This window comes from Pseudophryne corroboree, unplaced genomic scaffold (assembly GCF_028390025.1).
Source record: "Pseudophryne corroboree isolate aPseCor3 unplaced genomic scaffold, aPseCor3.hap2 scaffold_896, whole genome shotgun sequence".
NCBI classification, from domain to species: Eukaryota; Metazoa; Chordata; class Amphibia; order Anura; family Myobatrachidae; genus Pseudophryne; species Pseudophryne corroboree.
Window position 1 is genome coordinate 164,034 of NW_026970475.1, and position 22,820 is coordinate 186,853.

Sequence of the window (22,820 nt, forward strand, 5' to 3'; positions counted from 1 at the left end):
AGAGTTTTTGTAAGATGTTTCTTCCATCAACCAACGAAGAAACACATTGGTACTTTCCCATGATGAGTGAGTGCTTCAGGATCTCTTGCACTTACATGTGCAGCAGAGTACTGCAATGGAAGCATGCTGGGCCCATAACCCAGAGGTAGGCAGATTGAAACTATCCTCTGCTATATGCATTTTTTTTTGTTAATTAAAGTAATCCAAAACTGGGATTGATATTTTGTCTCTTTTATTTTTACTTAAAGTACAATAACTTTTACCATTTTAATTTGTTTTAATAGTATATTGACAGTATTGTTTTTTTTCAAAAATCCACTTCATTTTCTTTACCCTATTATTAAAATGGTAATTGACAAAAACAAACTACATTGTCACCAGAAGAGCAATACAAAATGTACAAGTGATATATTAAAATCATCTTTCCAGCTTGAATTTCAATGTTGCATTGGGTCAACAATTTTGTGAGAAACATCTTCACCCTTAAATAAAGATTTTCTTAATTCCTTACCTGTGTGCTAATTAGATATCACCTTGTTTTCACATTAAACAGACTTCCACATGAGAAAGCAGCAAGGATGCAGTGGCGTTAATGTTTCCTGGTGTCAACCTGTATTATTTCAGTAGACATTGAAATGAGGATACATCTTGCTGCCTTTCCAATGAAGCAAGTTTAATTTAGTAATAGGTGAAAAACCATCCCTACAAAGGTGTTAATCAGAGACTTGGCTTTGTGGACACTTTTCAGAGAACAAATTTGTTAGCATAAAAATAAAGCCAGAAAATGAAGAGCTGTTTAATCACGCAATTTGATTTTTTTGCCAGCATATTTCTTTTTCTCTGCAACCCACTGCTAAATTGTGCTTCCTAGATGTTTTTATAAAATCACTGAATCAAATCTAACTCTGATTACATCAGAGAAGGCCAGGTACCCTACACCATAACAGGGGGTATGAAATTTGACTTGTCTACTTAAAGATCACCAAAATCTGATAACAAGGTCAATTACGTCCCTGGGTGGGATTGAACCACCAACCTTTTGGTTAATAGCCGTACACACTAACTGATTGCGCCACAGAGACACTTTGCAAAAGCACATACTGACAAATGCTAATAAGCATTCATCTAAAACGTTTCCTAGAAAAACTTAAAAAAGTCAATAATCTGGAGAGTTTTTGTAAGATGTTTCTTCTATCAACCAACGAAGAAACACATTGGTACTTTCCCATGATGAGTGAGTGCTTCAGGATCTCTTGCACTTACATGTGCAGCAGAGTACAGCAATGGAAGCATGCTGGGCCCATAACCCAGAGGTAGGCAGATTGAAACTATCCTCTGCTATATGCATTTTTTTGTTTGTTAATTAAAGTAATCCAAAACTGGGATTGATATTTTGGCTCTTTTATTTTTACTTAAAGTACAATAACTTTTACCATTTTAATTTGTTTTAATAGTATATTGACAGTATTGTTTTCTTTCAAAAATCCACTTAATTTTCTTTACCCTATTATTAAAATGGTAATTGACAAAAACAAACTACATTGTCACCAGAAGAGCAATACAAAATGTACAAGTGATATATTAAAATCATCTTTCCAGCTTGAATTTCAATGATGCATTGGGGCAACGATTTTGTGAGAAACATCTTCACCCTTAAATAAAGATTTTCTTAATTCCTTACCTGTGTGCTAATTAGATATCACCTTGTTTTCACATTAAACAGACTTCCACAAGAGAAAGCAGCAAGGATGCAGTGGCGTTAATGTTTCCTGGTGTCAACCTGTATTAATTCAGTAGACATTGAAATGAGGATGCATCTTGCTGCCTTTCCAATGAAGCAAGTTTAATTTAGTAATAGGTGAAAAACCATCCTTACAAAGGTGTTAATCAGAGACTTGGCTTTGTGGACACTTTTCAGAGAACAAATTTGTTAGCATAAAAATAAAGCCAGAAAATAAAGAGCTGTTTAATCACTCAATTGGATTTTTCTGCCAGCATATTTTTTTTCTCTGCAACCCACTGCTAAATTGTGCTTCCTAGCTGTTTTTATAAAATCACTGAATCAAATCTAACTCTGATTACATCAGAGAAGGCCAGGTACCCTACACCATAACAGGGGGTTTGAAATTTTGACTTGTCTACTTAAAGATCACAAAAATCTGATAACAAGGTCAATTAGGTCCCTGGGTGGGATTGAACCACCAACCTTATGGTTAATAGCCGTACATACTAACTGATTGCGCCACAGAGACACTTTGCAAAAGTCCATACTGACAAAGGCTAATAAGCATTCATCTAAAACGTTTCCTAGAAAAATTTTCAAAAGTCAATAATCTGGAGAGTTTTTGTAAGATGTTTCTTCCATCAACCAACGAAGAAACACATTGGTACTTTCCCATGATGAGTGAGTGCTTCAGGATCTCTTGAACTTACATGTGCAGCAGAGTACTGCAATGGAAGCATGCTGGGCCCATAACCCAGAGGTAGGCAGATTGAAACTATCCTCTGCTATATGCATTTTTTTTTTGTTAATTAAAGTAATCCAAAACTGGGATTGATATTTTGTCTCTTTTATTTTTACTTAAAGTACAATAACTTTTACCATTTTAATTTGTTTTAATAGTATATTGACAGTATTGCTTTCTTTCAAAAATCCACTTCATTTTCTTTACCCTATTATTAAAATGGTAATTGACAAAAACAAACTACATTGTCACCAGAAGAGCAATACAAAATGTACAAGTGATATATTAAAATCATCTTTCCAGCTTGAATTTCAATGTTGCATTGGGTCAACAATTTTGTGAGAAACATCTTCACCCTTAAATAAAGATTTTCTTAATTCCTTACCTGTGTGCTAATTAGATATCACCTTGTTTTCACATTAAACAGACTTCCACATGAGAAAGCAGCAAGGATGCAGTGGCGTTAATGTTTCCTGGTGTCAACTTGTATTATTTCAGTAGACATTGAAATGAGGATGCATCTTGCTGCCTTTCCAATGAAGCAAGTTTAATTTAGTAATAGGTGAAAAACCATCCTTACAAAGGTGTTAATCAGAGACTTGGCTTTGTGGACACTTTTCAGAGAACAAATTTGTTAGCATAAAAATAAAGCCAGAAAATGAAGAGCTGTTTAATCACTCGATTGGATTTTTCTGCCAGCATATTTTTTTTCTCTGCAACCCACTGCTAAATTGTGCTTCCTAGCTGTTTTTTATAAAATCACTGAATCAAATCTAACTCTGATTACATCAGAGAAGGCCATGTACCCTACACCATAAGAGGAGGTTTGAAATTTTGACTTGTCTACTTAAATATCACCAAAATCTGATCACAAGGTTAACTACGTCCCTGGGTGGGATTGAACCACCAACCTTTTGGTTAATAGCCAAACACACTAACTGATTGCGCCACAGAGACACTTTGCAAAAGTCCATACTGACAAAGGCTAATAAGCATTCATCTAAAACGTTTCCTAGAAAAACTTTAAAAAGTCAATAATCTGGAGAGTTTTTGTAAGATGTTTCTTCCATCAACCAACGAAGAAACACATTGGTACTTTCCCATGATAAGTGAGTGCTTCAGGATCTCTTGCACTTACATGTGCAGCAGAGTACTGCAATGGAAGCATGCTGGGCCCATAACCCAGAGGTAGGCAGATTGAAACTATCCTCTGCTATATGCATTTTTTTGTTTGTTAATTAAAGTAATCCAAAACTGGGATTGATATTTTGGCTCTTTTATTTTTACTTAAAGTACAATAACTTTTACCATTTTAATTTGTTTTAATAGTATATTGACAGTATAGTTTTCTTTCAAAAATCCACTTAATTTTCTTTACCCTGTTATTAAAATGGTAATTGACAAAAAAACTACATTGTCACCAGAAGAGCAATACAAAATGTACAAGTGATATATTAAAATCATCTTTCCAGCTTGAATTTCAATGATGCATTGGGGCAACAATTTTGTGAGAAACATCTTCACCCTTAAATAAAGATTTTCGTAATTCCTTACCTGTGTGCTAATTAGATATCACCTTGTTTTCACATTAAACAGACTTCCACATGAGAAAGCAGCAAGGATGCAGTGGCTTTAATGTTTCCTGGTGTCAACCTGTATTATTTCAGTAGACATTGAAATGAGGATGCATCTTGCTGCCTTTCCAATGAAGCAAGTTTAATTTAGTAATAGGTGAAAAACCATCCTTACAAAGGTGTTAATCAGAGACTTGGCTTTGTGGACACTTTTCAGAGAACAAATTTGTTAGCATAAAAATAAATTCCAGAAAATGAAGAGCTGTTTAATCACTCAATTGGATTTTTCTGCCAGCATATTTTTTTTCTCTGCAACCCACTGCTAAATTGTGCTTCCTAGCTGTTTTTTTATAAAATCACTGAATCAAATCTAACTCTGATTACATCAGAGAAGGCCAGGTACCCTACACAATAAGAGGGGGTTTGAAATTTTGACTTGTCTACTTAAATATCACCAAAATCTGATCACAAGGTCAATTACGTCCCTGGGTGGGATTGAACCACCAACCTTTTGGTTAATAGCCAAACACACTAACCGATTGCGCCACCGAGACACTTTGCAAAAAGTACATACTGACAAAGGCTAATAAGCATACATCTAGAACGTTTCCTAGAAAAATATTAAAAAATCAATAATCTGGAGAGTTTTTGTAAGATGTTTCTTCCATCAACCAATGAATAAACACATTGGTACTTTCCCATGATGAGTGAGTGCTTCAGGATCTCTTGCACTTACATGTGCAGCAGAGTACTGCAATGGAAGCATGCTGGACCCATAACCCAGAGGTAGGCAGATTGAAACTATCCTTTGCTATATGCATTTTTTTTTGTTAATTTAAGTAATCAAAACTGGGATTGATATTTTTGCTCTTTTATTTTTACTTAAAGTACAATAACTTTTACCATTTTAATTTGTTTTAATAGTATATTGACAGTATAGTTTTCATTCAAAAATCCACTTAATTTTCTTTACCCTATTATTAAAATGGTAATTGACAAAAAAAACTACATTGTCACCAGAAGAGCAATACAAAATGTACAAGTGATATATTAAAATCATCTTTCCAGCTTGAATTTCAATGATGCATTGGGGCAACAATTTTGTGAGAAACATCTTCACCCTTAAATAAAGATTTTCGTAATTTCTTACCTGTGTGCTAATTAGATATCACCTTGTTTTCACATTAAACAGACTTCCACATGAGAAAGCAGCAAGGATGCAGTGGCTTTAATGTTTCCTGGTGTCAACCTGTATTATTTCAGTAGACATTGAAATGAGGATGCATCTTGCTGCCTTTCCAATGAAGCAAGTTTAATTTAGTAATAGGTGAAAAACCATCCTTACAAAGGTGTTAATCAGAGACTTGGCTTTGTGGACACTTTTCAGAGAACAAATTTGTTAGCATAAAAATAAATTCCAGAAAATGAAGAGCTGTTTAATCACTCAATTGGATTTTTCTGCCAGCATATTTTTTTTCTCTGCAACCCACTGCTAAATTGTGCTTCCTAGCTGTTTTTTTATAAAATCACTGAATCAAATCTAACTCTGATTACATCAGAGAAGGCCAGGTACCCTACACAATAAGAGGGGGTTTGAAATTTTGACTTGTCTACTTAAATATCACCAAAATCTGATCACAAGGTCAATTACGTCCCTGGGTGGGATTGAACCACCAACCTTTTGGTTAATAGCCAAACACACTAACCGATTGCGCCACCGAGACACTTTGCAAACAGTACATACTGACAAAGGCTAATAAGCATACATCTAGAACGTTTCCTAGAAAAATATTAAAAAATCAATAATCTGGAGAGTTTTTGTAAGATGTTTCTTCCATCAACCAATGAATAAACACATTGGTACTTTCCCATGATGAGTGAGTGCTTCAGGATCTCTTGCACTTACATGTGCAGCAGAGTACTGCAATGGAAGCATGCTGGACCCATAACCCAGAGGTAGGCAGATTGAAACTATCCTTTGCTATATGCATTTTTTTTTGTTAATTTAAGTAATCAAAACTGGGATTGATATTTTTGCTCTTTTATTTTTACTTAAAGTACAATAACTTTTACCATTTTAATTTGTTTTAATAGTATATTGACAGTATAGTTTTCTTTCAAAAATCCACTTAATTTTCTTTACCCTATTATTAAAATGGTAATTGACAAAAAAAACTACATTGTCACCAGAAGAGCAATACAAAATGTACAAGTGATATATTAAAATCATCTTTCCAGCTTGAATTTCAATGATGCATTGGGGCAACAATTTTGTGAGAAACATCTTCACCCTTAAATAAAGATTTTCGTAATTTCTTACCTGTGTGCTAATTAGATATCACCTTGTTTTCACATTAAACAGACTTCCACATGAGAAAGCAGCAAGGATGCAGTGGCGTTAATGTTTCCTGGTGTCAACCTGTATTATTTCAGTAGACATTGAAATGAGGATGCATCTTGCTGCCTTTCCAATGAAGCAAGTTTAATTTAGTAATAGGTGAAAAACCATCCCTACAAAGGTGTTAATCAGAGACTTGGCTTTGTGGACACTTTTCAGAGAACAAATTTGTTAGCATAAAAATAAAGCCAGAAAATGAAGAGCTGTTTAATCACGCAATTTGATTTTTTTGCCAGCATATTTCTTTTTCTCTGCAACCCACTGCTAAATTGTGCTTCCTAGATGTTTTTATAAAATCACTGAATCAAATCTAACTCTGATTACATCAGAGAAGGCCAGGTACCCTACACCATAACAGGGGGATATGAAATTTGACTTGTCTACTTAAAGATCACCAAAATCTGATAACAAGGTCAATTAGGTCCCTGGGTGGGATTGAACCACCAACCTTTTGGTTAATAGCTGTACATACTAACTGATTGCGCCACAGAGACACTTTGCAAAAGTCCATACTGACAAAGGCTAATAAGCATTCATCTAAAACGTTTCCTAGAAAAACTTTAAAAAGTCAATAATCTGGAGAGTTTTTGTAAGATGTTTCTTCCATCAACCAACGAAGAAACACATTGGTACTTTCCCATGATGAGTGAGTGCTTCAGGATCTCTTGAACTTACATGTGCAGCAGAGTACTGCAATGGAAGCATGCTGGGCCCATAACCCAGAGGTAGGCAGATTGAAACTATCCTCTGCTATATGCATTTTTTTTTTTTGTTAATTAAAGTAATCCAAAACTGGGATTGATATTTTGTCTCTTTTATTTTTACTTAAAGTACAATAACTTTTACCATTTTAATTTGTTTTAATAGTATATTGACAGTATTGTTTTCTTTCAAAAATCCACTTCATTTTCTTTACCCTATTATTAAAATGGTAATTGACAAAAACAAACTACATTGTCACCAGAAGAGCAATACAAAATGTACAAGTGATATATTAAAATCATCTTTCCAGCTTGAATTTCAATGTTGCATTGGGTCAACAATTTTGTGAGAAACATCTTCACCCTTAAATAAAGATTTTCTTAATTCCTTACCTGTGTGCTAATTAGATATCACCTTGTTTTCACATTAAACAGACTTCCACATGAGAAAGCAGCAAGGATGCAGTGGCGTTAATGTTTCCTGGTGTCAACTTGTATTATTTCAGTAGACATTGAAATGAGGATGCATCTTGCTGCCTTTCCAATGAAGCAAGTTTAATTTAGTAATAGGTGAAAAACCATCCTTACAAAGGTGTTAATCAGAGACTTGGCTTTGTGGACACTTTTCAGAGAACAAATTTGTTAGCATAAAAATAAAGCCAGAAAATGAAGAGCTGTTTAATCACTCGATTGGATTTTTCTGCCAGCATATTTTTTTTCTCTGCAACCCACTGCTAAATTGTGCTTCCTAGCTGTTTTTTATAAAATCACTGAATCAAATCTAACTCTGATTACATCAGAGAAGGCCATGTACCCTACACCATAAGATGAGGTTTGAAATTTTGACTTGTCTACTTAAATATCACCAAAATCTGATCACAAGGTTAATTATGTCCCTGGGTGGGATTGAACCACCAACCTTTTGGTTAATAGCCAAACACACTAACCGATTGCACCACAGAGACACTTTGCAAAAGTCCATACTGACAAAGGCTAATAAGCATTCATCTAAAACGTTTAATAGAAAAACTTTAAAAAGTCAATAATCTGGAGAGTTTTTGTAAGATGTTTCTTCCATCAACCAACGAAGAAACACATTGGTACTTTCCCATGATGAGTGAGTGCTTCAGGATCTCTTGCACTTACATGTGCAGCAGAGTACTGCAATGGAAGTATGCTGGGCCCATAACCCAGAGGTAGGCAGATTGAAACTATCCTCTGCTATATGCATTTTTTTGTTTGTTAATTAAAGTAATCCAAAACTGGGATTGATATTTTGGCTCTTTTATTTTTACTTAAAGTACAATAACTTTTACCATTTTAATTTGTTTTAATAGTATATTGACAGTATAGTTTTCTATCAAAAATCCACTTAATTTTCTTTACCCTGTTATTAAAATGGTAATTGACAAAAAAACTACATTGTCACCAGAAGAGCAATACAAAATGTACAAGTGATATATTAAAATCATCTTTCCAGCTTGAATTTCAATGATGCATTGGGGCAACAATTTTGTGAGAAACATCTTCACCCTTAAATAAAGATTTTCGTAATTCCTTACCTGTGTGCTAATTAGATACCACCTTGTTTTCACATTAAACAGACTTCCACATGAGAAAGCAGCAAGGATGCAGTGGCGTTAATGTTTCCTGGTGTCAACCTGTATTATTTCAGTAGACATTGAAATGAGGATACATCTTGCTGCCTTTCCAATGAAGCAAGTTTAATTTAGTAATAGGTGAAAAACCATCCCTACAAAGGTGTTAATCAGAGACTTGGCTTTGTGGACACTTTTCAGAGAACAAATTTGTTAGCATAAAAATAAAGCCAGAAAATAAAGAGCTGTTTAATCACTCAATTGGATTTTTCTGCCAGCATATTTTTTTTCTCTGCAACCCACTGCTAAATTGTGCTTCCTAGCTGTTTTTATAAAATCACTGAATCAAATCTAACTCTGATTACATCAGAGAAGGCCAGGTACCCTACACCATAACAGGGGGTTTGAAATTTTGACTTGTCTACTTAAAGATCACCAAAATCTGATAACAAGGTCAATTAGGTCCCTGGGTGGGATTGAACCACCAACCTTTTGGTTAATAGCCGTACATACTAACTGATTGCGCCACAGAGACACTTTGCAAAAGTCCATACTGACAAAGGCTAATAAGCATTCATCTAAAACGTTTCCTAGAAAAACTTTAAAAAGTCAATAATCTGGAGAGTTTTTGTAAGATGTTTCTTCCATCAACCAACGAAGAAACACATTGGTACTTTCCCATGATGAGTGAGTGCTTCAGGATCTCTTGAACTTACATGTGCAGCAGAGTACTGCAATGGAAGCATGCTGGGCCCATAACCCAGAGGTAGGCAGATTGAAACTATCCTCTGCTATATGCATTTTTTTTTTGTTAATTAAAGTAATCCAAAACTGGGATTGATATTTTGTCTCTTTTATTTTTACTTAAAGTACAATAACTTTTACCATTTTAATTTGTTTTAATAGTATATTGACAGTATTGTTTTCTTTCAAAAATCCACTTCATTTTCTTTACCCTATTATTAAAATGGTAATTGACAAAAACAAACTACATTGTCACCAGAAGAGCAATACAAAATGTACAAGTGATATATTAAAATCATCTTTCCAGCTTGAATTTCAATGTTGCATTGGGTCAACAATTTTGTGAGAAACATCTTCACCCTTAAATAAAGATTTTCTTAATTCCTTACCTGTGTGCTAATTAGATATCACCTTGTTTTCACATTAAACAGACTTCCACATGAGAAAGCAGCAAGGATGCAGTGGCGTTAATGTTTCCTGGTGTCAACTTGTATTATTTCAGTAGACATTGAAATGAGGATGCATCTTGCTGCCTTTCCAATGAAGCAAGTTTAATTTAGTAATAGGTGAAAAACCATCCTTACAAAGGTGTTAATCAGAGACTTGGCTTTGTGGACACTTTTCAGAGAACAAATTTGTTAGCATAAAAATAAAGCCAGAAAATGAAGAGCTGTTTAATCACTCGATTGGATTTTTCTGCCAGCATATTTTTTTTCTCTGCAACCCACTGCTAAATTGTGCTTCCTAGCTGTTTTTTATAAAATCACTGAATCAAATCTAACTCTGATTACATCAGAGAAGGCCAGGTACCCTACACAATAAGAGGGGGTTTGAAATTTTGACTTGTCTACTTAAATATCACCAAAATCTGATCACAAGGTCAATTACGTCCCTGGGTGGGATTGAACCACCAACCTTTTGGTTTATAGCCGAACACACTAACCGATTGCGCCACCGAGACACTTTGTAAACAGTACATACTGACAAAGGCTAATAAGCATACATCTAGAACGTTTCCTAGAAAAATATTAAAAAATCAATAATCTGGAGAGTTTTTGTAAGATGTTTCTTCCATCAACCAATGAATAAACACATTGGTACTTTCCCATGATGAGTGAGTGCTTCAGGATCTCTTGCACTTACATGTGCAGCAGAGTACTGCAATGGAAGCATGCTGGACCCATAACCCAGAGGTAGGCAGATTGAAACTATCCTTTGCTATATGCATTTTTTTTTTGTTAATTTAAGTAATCAAAACTGGGATTGATATTTTTGCTCTTTTATTTTTACTTAAAGTACAATAACTTTTACCATTTTAATTTGTTTTAATAGTATATTGACAGTATAGTTTTCTTTCAAAAATCCACTTAATTTTCTTTACCCTATTATTAAAATGGTAATTGACAAAAAAAACTACATTGTCACCAGAAGAGCAATACAAAATGTACAAGTGATATATTAAAATCATCTTTCCAGCTTGAATTTCAATGATGCATTGGGGCAACGATTTTGTGAGAAACATCTTCACCCTTAAATAAAGATTTTCTTAATTCCTTACCTGTGTGCTAATTAGATATCACCTTGTTTTCATATTAAACAGACTTTTACATGAGAAAGCAGCAAGGATGCAGTGGCGTTAATGTTTCCTGGTGTCAACCTGTATTATTTCAGTAGACATTGAAATGAGGATGCATCTTGCTGCCTTTCCAATGAAGCAAGTTTAATTTAGTAATAGGTGAAAAACCATCCTTACAAAGGTGTTAATCAGAGACTTGGCTTTGTGGACACTTTTCAGAGAACAAATTTGTTAGCATAAAAATAAAGCAAGAAAATAAAGAGCTGTTTAATCACTCAATTGGATTTTTCTGCCAGCATATTTTTTTTCTCTGCAACCCACTGCTAAATTGTGCTTCCTAGCTGTTTTTATAAAATCACTGAATCAAATCTAACTCTGATTACATCAGAGAAGGCCAAGTACCCTACACCATAACAGGGGGTTTGAAATTTTGACTTGTCTACTTAAAGATCACCAAAATCTGATAACAAGGTCAATTAGGTCCCTGGGTGGGATTAAACCACCAACCTTTTGGTTAAAAGCCATACATACTAACTGATTGCGCCACAGAGACACTTTGCAAATTTCCATACTGACAAAGGCTAATAAGCATTCATCTAAAACGTTTCCTAGAAAAACTTTAAAATGTCAATAATCTGGAGAGTTTTTGTAAGATGTTTCTTCCATCAACCAACGAAGAAACACATTGGTACTTTCCCATGATGAGTGAGTGCTTCAGGATCTCTTGCACTTACATGTGCAGCAGAGTACTGCAATGGAAGCATGCTGGGCCCATAACCCAGAGGTAGGCAGATTGAAACTATCCTCTGCTATATGCATTTTTTTTTGTTAATTAAAGTAATCCAAAACTGGGATTGATATTTTGTCTCTTTTATTTTTACTTAAAGTACAATAACTTTTACCATTTTAATTTGTTTTAATAGTATATTGACAGTATTGTTTTCTTTCAAAAATCCACTTCATTTTCTTTACCCTATTATTAAAATGGTAATTGACAAAAACAAACTACATTGTCACCAGAAGAGCAATACAAAATGTACAAGTGATATATTAAAATCATCTTTCCAGCTTGAATTTCAATGATGCATTGGGTCAACAATTTTGTGAGAAACATCTTCACCCTTAAATAAAGATTTTCTTAATTCCTTACCTGTGTGCTAATTAGATATCACCTTGTTTTCACATTAAACAGACTTCCACATGAGAAAGCAGCAAGGATGCAGTGGCGTTAATGTTTCCTGGTGTCAACTTGTATTATTTCAGTAGACATTGAAATGAGGATGCATCTTGCTGCCTTTCCAATGAAGCAAGTTTAATTTAGTAATAGGTGAAAAACCATCCTTACAAAGGTGTTAATCAGAGACTTGGCTTTGTGGACACTTTTCAGAGAACAAATTTGTTAGCATAAAAATAAAGCCAGAAAATGAAGAGCTGTTTAATCACTCGATTGGATTTTTCTGCCAGCATATTTTTTTTCTCTGCAACCCACTGCTAAATTGTGCTTCCTAGCTGTTTTTTTATAAAATCACTGAATCAAATCTAACTCTGATTACATCAGAGAAGGCCATGTACCCTACACCATAAGAGGAGGTTTGAAATTTTGACTTGTCTACTTAAATATCACCAAAATCTGATCACAAGGTTAATTACGTCCCTGGGTGGGATTGAACCACCAACCTTTTGGTTAACAGCCAAACACACTAACCGATTGCGCCACAGAGACACTTTGCAAAAAGTACATACTGACAAAGGCTAATAAGCATACATCTAGAACGTTTCCTAGAAAAACATTAAAAAATCAATAATCTGGAGAGTTTTTGTAAGATGTTTCTTCCATCAACCAACGAATAAACACATTGGTACTTTCCCATGATGAGTGAGTGCTTCAGGATCTCTTGCACTTACATGGGCAGCAGAGTACTGCAATGGAAGCATGCTGGACCCATAACCCAGAGGTAGGCAGATTGAAACTATCCTTTGCTATATGCATTTTTTTTGTTAATTTAAGTAATCAAAACTGGGATTGATATTTTTGCTCTTTTATTTTTACTTAAAGTACAATAACTTTTACCATTTTAATTTGTTTTAATAGTATATTGACAGTATAGTTTTCTTTCAAAAATCCACTTAATTTTCTTTACCCTGTTATTAAAATGGTAATTGACAAAAAAACTACATTGTCACCAGAAGAGCAATACAAAATGTACAAGTGATATATTAAAATCATCTTTCCAGCTTGAATTTCAATGATGCATTGGGGCAACAATTTTGTGAGAAACATCTTCACCCTTAAATAAAGATTTTCGTAATTCCTTACCTGTGTGCTAATTAGATATCACCTTGTTTTCACATTAAACAGACTTCCATGTGAGAAAGCAGCAAAGATGCAGTGGCGTTAATGTTTCCTGGTGTCAACCTGTATTATTTCAGTAGACATTGAAATGAGGATGCATCTTGCTGCCTTTCCAATGAAGCAAGTTTAATTTAGTAATAGGTGAAAAACCATCCTTACAAAGGTGTTAATCAGAGACTTGGCTTTGTGGACACTTTTCAGAGAACAAATTTGTTAGCATAAAAATAAATTCCAGAAAATGAAGAGCTGTTTAATCACTCAATTGGATTTTTCTGCCAGCATATTTTTTTTCTCTGCAACCCACTGCTAAATTGTGCTTCCTAGCTGTTTTTTATAAAATCACTGAATCAAATCTAACTCTGATTACATCAGAGAAGGCCAGGTACCCTACACAATAAGAGGGGGTTTGAAATTTTGACTTGTCTACTTAAATATCACCAAAATCTGATCACAAGGTCAATTACGTCCCTGGGTGGGATTGAACCACCGACCTTTTGGTTAATAGCCGAACACACTAACCGATTGCGCCACCAAGACACTTTGCAAACAGTACATACTAACAAAGGCTAATAAGCATACATCTAGAACGTTTCCTAGAAAAATATTAAAAAATCAATAATCTGGAGAGTTTTTGTAAGATGTTTCTTCCATCAACCAATGAATAAACACATTGGTACTTTCCCATGATGAGGGAGTGCTTCAGGATCTCTTGCACTTACATGTGCAGCAGAGTACTGCAATGGAAGCATGCTGGACCCATAACCCAGAGGTAGGCAGATTGAAACTATCCTTTGCTATATGCATTTTTTTTTGTTAATTTAAGTAATCAAAACTGGGATTGATATTTTTGCTCTTTTATTTTTACTTAAAGTACAATAACTTTTACCATTTTAATTTGTTTTAATAGTATATTGACAGTATAGTTTTCTTTCAAAAATCCACTTAATTTTCTTTACCCTATTATTAAAATGGTAATTGACAAAAAAAACTACATTGTCACCAGAAGAGCAATACAAAATGTACAAGTGATATATTAAAATCATCTTTCCAGCTTGAATTTCAATGATGCATTGGGGCAACAATTTTGTGAGAAACATATTCACCCTTAAATAAAGATTTTCGTAATTTCTTACCTGTGTGCTAATTAGATATCACCTTGTTTTCACATTAAACAGACTTCCACATGAGAAAGCAGCAAGGATGCAGTGGCGTTAATGTTTCCTGGTGTCAACCTGTATTATTTCAGTAGACATTGAAATGAGGATGCATCTTGCTGCCTTTCCAATGAAGCAAGTTTAATTTAGTAATAGGTGAAAAACCATCCCTACAAAGGTGTTAATCAGAGACTTGGCTTTGTGGACACTTTTCAGAGAACAAATTTGTTAGCATAAAAATAAAGCCAGAAAATGAAGAGCTGTTTAATCACGCAATTTGATTTTTTTGCCAGCATATTTCTTTTTCTCTGCAACCCACTGCTAAATTGTGCTTCCTAGATGTTTTTATAAAATCACTGAATCAAATCTAACTCTGATTACATCAGAGAAGGCCAGGTACCCTACACCATAACAGGGGGTATGAAATTTGACTTGTCTACTTAAAGATCACCAAAATCTGATAACAAGGTCAATTAGGTCCCTGGGTGGGATTGAACCACCAACCTTTTGGTTAATAGCCGTACATACTAACTGATTGCGCCACAGAGACACTTTGCAAAAGTTCATACTGACAAAGGCTAATAAGCATTCATCTAAAACGTTTCCTAGAAAAACTTTAAAAAGTCAATAATCTGGAGAGTTTTTGTAAGATGTTTCTTCCATCAACCAACGAAGAAACACATTGGTACTTTCCCATGATGAGTGAGTGCTTCAGGATCTCTTGCACTTACATGTGCAGCAGAGTACTGCAATGGAAGCATGCTGGGCCCATAACCCAGAGGTAGGCAGATTGAAACTATCCTCTGCTATATGCATTTTTTTTTGTTAATTAAAGTAATCCAAAACTGGGATTGATATTTTGGCTCTTTTATTTTTACTTAAAGTACAATAACTTTTACCATTTTAATTTGTTTTAATAGTATATTGACAGTATTGTTTTCTTTCAAAAATCCACTTCATTTTCTTTACCCTATTATTAAAATGGTAATTGACAAAAACAAACTACATTGTCACCAGAAGAGCAATACAAAATGTACAAGTGATATATTAAAATCATCTTTCCAGCTTGAATTTCAATGATGCATTGGGGCAACGATTTTGTGAGAAACATCTTCACCCTTAAATAAAGATTTTCTTAATTCCTTACCTGTGTGCTAATTAGATATCACCTTGTTTTCATATTAAACAGACTTTTACATGAGAAAGCAGCAAGGATGCAGTGGCGTTAATGTTTCCTGGTGTCAACCTGTATTATTTCAGTAGACATTGAAATGAGGATGCATCTTGCTGCCTTTCCAATGAAGCAAGTTTAATTTAGTAATAGGTGAAAAACCATCCTTACAAAGGTGTTAATCAGAGACTTGGCTTTGTGGACACTTTTCAGAGAACAAATTTGTTAGCATAAAAATAAAGCCAGAAAATAAAGAGCTGTTTAATCACTCAATTGGATTTTTCTGCCAGCATATTTTTTTTCTCTGCAACCCACTGCTAAATTGTGCTTCCTAGCTGTTTTTATAAAATCACTGAATCAAATCTAACTCTGATTACATCAGAGAAGGCCAAGTACCCTACACCTTAACAGGGGGTTTGAAATTTTGACTTGTCTACTTAAAGATCACCAAAATCTGATAACAAGGTCAATTAGGTCCCTAGGTGGGATTAAACCACCAACCTTTTGGTTAAAAGCCGTACATACTAACTGATTGCGCCACAGAGACACTTTGCAAATTTCCATACTGACAAAGGCTAATAAGCATTCATCTAAAACGTTTCCTAGCAAAACTTTAAAAAGTCAATAATCTGGAGAGTTTTTGTAAGATGTTTCTTCCATCAACCAACGAAGAAACACATTGGTACTTTCCCATGATGAGTGAGTGCTTCAGGATCTCTTGAACTTACATGTGCAGCAGAGTACTGCAATGGAAGCATGCTGGGCCCATAACCCAGAGGTAGGCAGATTGAAACTATCCTCTGCTATATGCATTTTTTTTTTGTTAATTAAAGTAATCCAAAACTGGGATTGATATTTTGTCTCTTTTATTTTTACTTAAAGTACAATAACTTTTACCATTTTAATTTGTTTTAATAGTATATTGACAGTATTGTTTTCTTTCAAAAATCCACTTAATTTTCTTTACCCTATTATTAAAATGGTAATTGACAAAAACAAACTACATTGTCACCAGAAGAGCAATACAAAATGTACAAGTGATATATTAAAATCATCTTTCCAGCTTGAATTTCAATGATGCATTGGGTCAACAATTTTGTGAGAAACATCTTCACCCTTAAATAAAGATTTTCTTAATTCCTTACCTGTGTGCTAATTAGATATCACCTTGTTTTCACATTAAACAGACTTCCACATGAGAAAGCAGCAAGGATGCAGTGGCGTTAATGTTTCCTGGTGTCAACTTGTATTATTTCAGTAGACATTGAAATGAGGATGCATCTTGCTGCCTTTCCAATGAAGCAAGTTTAATTTAGTAATAGGTGAAAAACCATCCTTACAAAGGTGTTAATCAGAGACTTGGCTTTGTGGACACTTTTCAGAGAACAAATTTGTTAGCATAAAAATAAAGCCAGAAAATGAAGAGCTGTTTAATCACTCGATTGGATTTTTCTGCCAGCATATTTTTTTTCTCTGCAACCCACTGCTAAATTGTGCTTCCTAGCTGTTTTTTATAAAATCACTGAATCAAATCTAACTCTGATTACATCAGAGAAGGCCATGTACCCTACACCATAAGAGGAGGTTTGAAATTTTGACTTGTCTACTTAAATATCACCAAAATCTGATCACAAGGTTAATTACGTCCCTGGGTGGGATTGAACCACCAACCTTTTGGTTAATAGCCGAACACACTAACCGATTGCGCCACAGAGACACTTTGCAAACAGTACATACTGACAAAGGCTAATAAGCATACATCTAGAACGTTTCCTAGAAAAACATTAAAAAATCAATAATCTGGAGAGTTTTTGTAAGATGTTTCTTCCATCAACCAATGAATAAACACATTGGTACTTTCCCATGATGAGTGAGTGCTTCAGGATCTCTTGCACTTACATGTGCAGCAGAGTACTGCAATGGAAGCATGCTGGACCCATAACCCAGAGGTAGGCAGATTGAAACTATCCTTTGTTATATGCATTTTTTTTTGTTAATTTAAGTAATCAAAACTGGGATTGATATTTTTGCTCTTTTATTTTTACTTAAAGTACAATAACTTTTACCATTTTAATTTGTTTTAATAGTATATTGACAGTATAGTTTTCTTTCAAAAATCCGCTTAATTTTCTTTACCCTATTATTAAAATGGTAATTGACAAAAAAAACTACATTGTCACCAGAAGAGCAATACAAAATGTACAAGTGATATATTAAAATCATCTTTCCAGCTTGAATTTCAAAGATGCATTGGGGCAACAATTTTGTGAGAAACATCTTCACCCTTAAATAAAGATTTTCGGAATTTCTTACCTGTGTGCTAATTAGATATCACCTTGTTTTCACATTAAACAGACTTCCACATGAGAAAGCAGCAAGGATGCAGTGGCGTTAATGTTTCCTGGTGTCAACTTGTATTATTTCAGTAGACATTGAAATGAGGATGCATCTTGCTGCCTTTCCAATGAAGCAAGTTTAATTTAGTAATAGGTGAAAAACCATCCCTACAAAGGTGTTAATCAGAGACTTGGCTTTGTGGACACTTTTCAGAGAACAAATTTGTTAGCATAAAAATAAAGCCAGAAAATGAAGAGCTGTTTAATCACGCAATTTGATTTTTTTGCCAGCATATTTCTTTTTCTCTGCAACCCACTGCTAAATTGTGCTTCCTAGATGTTTTTATAAAATCACTGAATCAAATCTAACTCTGATTACATCAGAGAAGGCCAGGTACCCTACACCATAACAGGGGGTATGAAATTTGACTTGTCTACTTAAATATCACCAAAATCTGATAACAAGGTCAATTGGTGGGATTGAACCACCAACCTTTTGGTTAATAGCCGTACATACTAACTGATTGCGCCACAGAGACACTTTGCAAAAGTTCATACTGACAAAGGCTAATAAGCATTCATCTAAAACGTTTCCTAGAAAAACTTTAAAATGTCAATTATCTGGAGAGTTTTTGTAAGATGTTTCTTCCATCAACCAACGAAGAAACACATTGGTACTTTCCCATGATGAGTGAGTGCTTCAGGATCTCTTGCACTTACATGTGCAGCAGAGTACTGCAATGGAAGCATGCTGGGCCCATAACCCAGAGGTAGGCAGATTGAAACTATCCTCTGCTATATGCATTTTTTTTTGTTAATTAAAGTAATCCAAAACTCGGATTGATATTTTGTCTCTTTTATTTTTACTTAAAGTACAATAACTTTTACCATTTTAATTTGTTTTAATAGTATATTGACAGTATTGTTTTCTTTCAAAAATCCACTTCATTTTCTTTACCCTATTATTAAAATGGTAATTGACAAAAACAAACTACATTGTCACCAGAAGAGCAATACAAAATGTACAAGTGATATATTAAAATCATCTTTCCAGCTTGAATTTCAATGATGCATTGGGTCAACAATTTTGTGAGAAACATCTTCACCCTTAAATAAAGATTTTCTTAATTCCTTACCTGTGTGCTAATTAGATATCACCTTGTTTTCACATTAAACAGACTTCCACATGAGAAAGCAGCAAGGATGCAGTGGCGTTAATGTTTCCTGGTGTCAACTTGTATTATTTCAGTAGACATTGAAATGAGGATGCATCTTGCTGCCTTTCCAATGAAGCAAGTTTAATTTAGTAATAGGTGAAAAACCATCCTTACAAAGGTGTTAATCAGAGACTTGGCTTTGTGGACACTTTTCAGAGAACAAATTTGTTAGCATAAAAATAAAGCCAGAAAATGAAGAGCTGTTTAATCACTCGATTGGATTTTTCTGCCAGCAAATTTTTTTTCTCTGCAACCCACTGCTAAATTGTGCTTCCTAGCTGTTTTTTATAAAATCACTGAATCAAATCTAACTCTGATTACATCAGAGAAGGCCATGTACCCTACACCATAAGAGGAGGTTTGAAATTTTGACTTGTCTACTTAAATATCACCAAAATCTGATCACAAGGTTAATTACATCCCTGGGTGGGATTGAACCACCAACCTTTTGGTTAACAGCCAAACACACTAACCGATTGCGCCACAGAGACACTTTGCAAAAAGTACATACTGACAAAGGCTAATAAGCATACATCTAGAACGTTTCCTAGAAAAACATTAAAAAATCAATAATCTGGAGAGTTTTTGTAAGATGTTTCTTCCATCAACCAACGAATAAACACATTGGTACTTTCCCATGATGAGTGAGTGCTTCAGGATCTCTTGCACTTACATGGGCAGCAGAGTACTGCAATGGAAGCATGCTGGACCCATAACCCAGAGGTAGGCAGATTGAAACTATCCTTTGCTATATGCATTTTTTTTGTTAATTTAAGTAATCAAAACTGGGATTGATATTTTTGCTCTTTTATTTTTACTTAAAGTACAATAACTTTTACCATTTTAATTTGTTTTAATAGTATATTGACAGTATAGTTTTCTTTCAAAAATCCACTTAATTTTCTTTACCCTGTTATTAAAATGGTAATTGACAAAAAAACTACATTGTCACCAGAAGAGCAATACAAAATGTACAAGTGATATATTAAAATCATCTTTCCAGCTTGAATTTCAATGATGCATTGGGGCAACAATTTTGTGAGAAACATCTTCACCCTTAAATAAAGATTTTCGTAATTCCTTACCTGTGTGCTAATTAGATATCACCTTGTTTTCACATTAAACAGACTTCCATGTGAGAAAGCAGCAAAGATGCAGTGGCGTTAATGTTTCCTGGTGTCAACCTGTATTATTTCAGTAGACATTGAAATGAGGATGCATCTTGCTGCCTTTCCAATGAAGCAAGTTTAATTTAGTAATAGGTGAAAAACCATCCTTACAAAGGTGTTAATCAGAGACTTGGCTTTGTGGACACTTTTCAGAGAACAAATTTGTTAGCATAAAAATAAATTCCAGAAAATGAAGAGCTGTTTAATCACTCAATTGGATTTTTCTGCCAGCATATTTTTTTTCTCTGCAACCCACTGCTAAATTGTGCTTCCTAGCTGTTTTTTATAAAATCACTGAATCAAATCTAACTCTGATTACATCAGAGAAGGCCAGGTACCCTACACAATAAGAGGGGGTTTGAAATTTTGACTTGTCTACTTAAATATCACCAAAATCTGATCACAAGGTCAATTACGTCCCTGGGTGGGATTGAACCACCAACCTTTTGGTTAATAGCCGAACACACTAACCGATTGCGCCACCGAGACACTTTGCAAACAGTACATACTGACAAAGGCTAATAAGCATACATCTAGAACGTTTCCTAGAAAAATATTAAAAAATCAATAATCTGGAGAGTTTTTGTAAGATGTTTCTTCCATCAACCAATGAATAAACACATTGGTACTTTCCCATGATGAGGGAGTGCTTCAGGATCTCTTGCACTTACATGTGCAGCAGAGTACTGCAATGGAAGCATGCTGGACCCATAACCCAGAGGTAGGCAGATTGAAACTATCCTTTGCTATATGCATTTTTTTTGGTTAATTTAAGTAATCAAAACTGGGATTGATATTTTTGCTCTTTTATTTTTACTTAAAGTACAATAACTTTTACCATTTTAATTTGTTTTAATAGTATATTGACAGTATTGTTTTCTTTCAAAAATCCACTTCATTTTCTTTACCCTATTATTAAAATGGTAATTGACAAAAAAAACTACATTGTCACCAGAAGAGCAATACAAAATGTACAAGTGATATATTAAAATCATCTTTCCAGCTTGAATTTCAATGATGCATTGGGGCAACAATTTTGTGAGAAACATCTTCACCCTTAAATAAAGATTTTCGTAATTTCTTACCTGTGTGCTAATTAGATATCACCTTGTTTTCACATTAAACAGACTTCCACATGAGAAAGCAGCAAGGATGCAGTGGCGTTAATGTTTCCTGGTGTCAACCTGTATTATTTCAGTAGACATTGAAATGAGGATGCATCTTGCTGCCTTTCCAATGAAGCAAGTTTAATTTAGTAATAGGTGAAAAACCATCCCTACAAAGGTGTTAATCAGAGACTTGGCTTTGTGGACACTTTTCAGAGAACAAATTTGTTAGCATAAAAATAAAGCCAGAAAATGAAGAGCTGTTTAATCACGCAATTTGATTTTTTTGCCAGCATATTTCTTTTTCTCTGCAACCCACTGCTAAATTGTGCTTCCTAGATGTTTTTATAAAATCACTGAATCAAATCTAACTCTGATTACATCAGAGAAGGCCAGGTACCCTACACCTTAACAGGGGGTATGAAATTTGACTTGTCTACTTAAAGATCACCAAAATCTGATAACAAGGTCAATTAGGTCCCTGGGTGGGATTGAACCAACAACCTTTTGGTTAATAGCCGTACATACTAACTGATTGCGCCACAGAGACACTTTGCAAAAGTTCATACTGACAAAGGCTAATAAGCATTCATCTAAAACGTTTCCTAGAAAAACTTTAAAAAGTCAATAATCTGGAGAGTTTTTGTAAGATGTTTCTTCCATCAACCAACGAAGAAACACATTGGTACTTTCCCATGATGAGTGAGTGCTTCAGGATCTCTTGCACTTACATGTGCAGCAGAGTACTGCAATGGAAGCATGCTGGGCCCATAACCCAGAGGTAGGCAGATTGAAACTATCCTCTGCTATATGCATTTTTTTGTTTGTTAATTAAAGTAATCCAAAACTGGGATTGATATTTTGTCTCTTTTATTTTTACTTAAAGTACAATAACTTTTACCATTTTAATTTGTTTTAATAGTATATTGACAGTATTGTTTTCTTTCAAAAATCCACTTCATTTTCTTTACCCTATTATTAAAATGGTAATTGACAAAAACAAACTACATTGTCACCAGAAGAGCAATACAAAATGTACAAGTGATATATTAAAATCATCTTTCCAGCTATAATTTCAATGATGCATTGGGGCAACGATTTTGTGAGAAACATCTTCACCCTTAAATAAAGATTTTCTTAATTCCTTACCTGTGTGCTAATTAGATATCACCTTGTTTTCACATTAAACAGACTTCCACATGAGAAAGCAGCAAGGATGCAGTGGCGTTAATGTTTCCTGGTGTCAACCTGTATTATT

General features: G+C 34.4%; 3 non-coding genes across 3 annotated transcripts; all 3 read right to left on the reverse strand.

Moving 5' to 3' along the window:
• Positions 1-8,029: 8,029 nt before the first annotated feature.
• TRNAN-AUU (transfer RNA asparagine (anticodon AUU)) lies at positions 8,030-8,103 on the reverse strand. Its single transcript has one exon. It is a non-coding gene; the product is annotated as a tRNA-Asn (tRNA).
• Positions 8,104-10,367: 2,264 nt separating this feature from the next.
• Positions 10,368-10,441, reverse strand: TRNAY-AUA (transfer RNA tyrosine (anticodon AUA)). Its single transcript has one exon. It is a non-coding gene; the product is annotated as a tRNA-Tyr (tRNA).
• A 2,264-nt stretch (positions 10,442-12,705) lies between these two features.
• On the reverse strand, positions 12,706-12,779 carry TRNAN-GUU (transfer RNA asparagine (anticodon GUU)). Its single transcript has one exon. It is a non-coding gene; the product is annotated as a tRNA-Asn (tRNA).
• Positions 12,780-22,820: the final 10,041 nt, after the last annotated feature.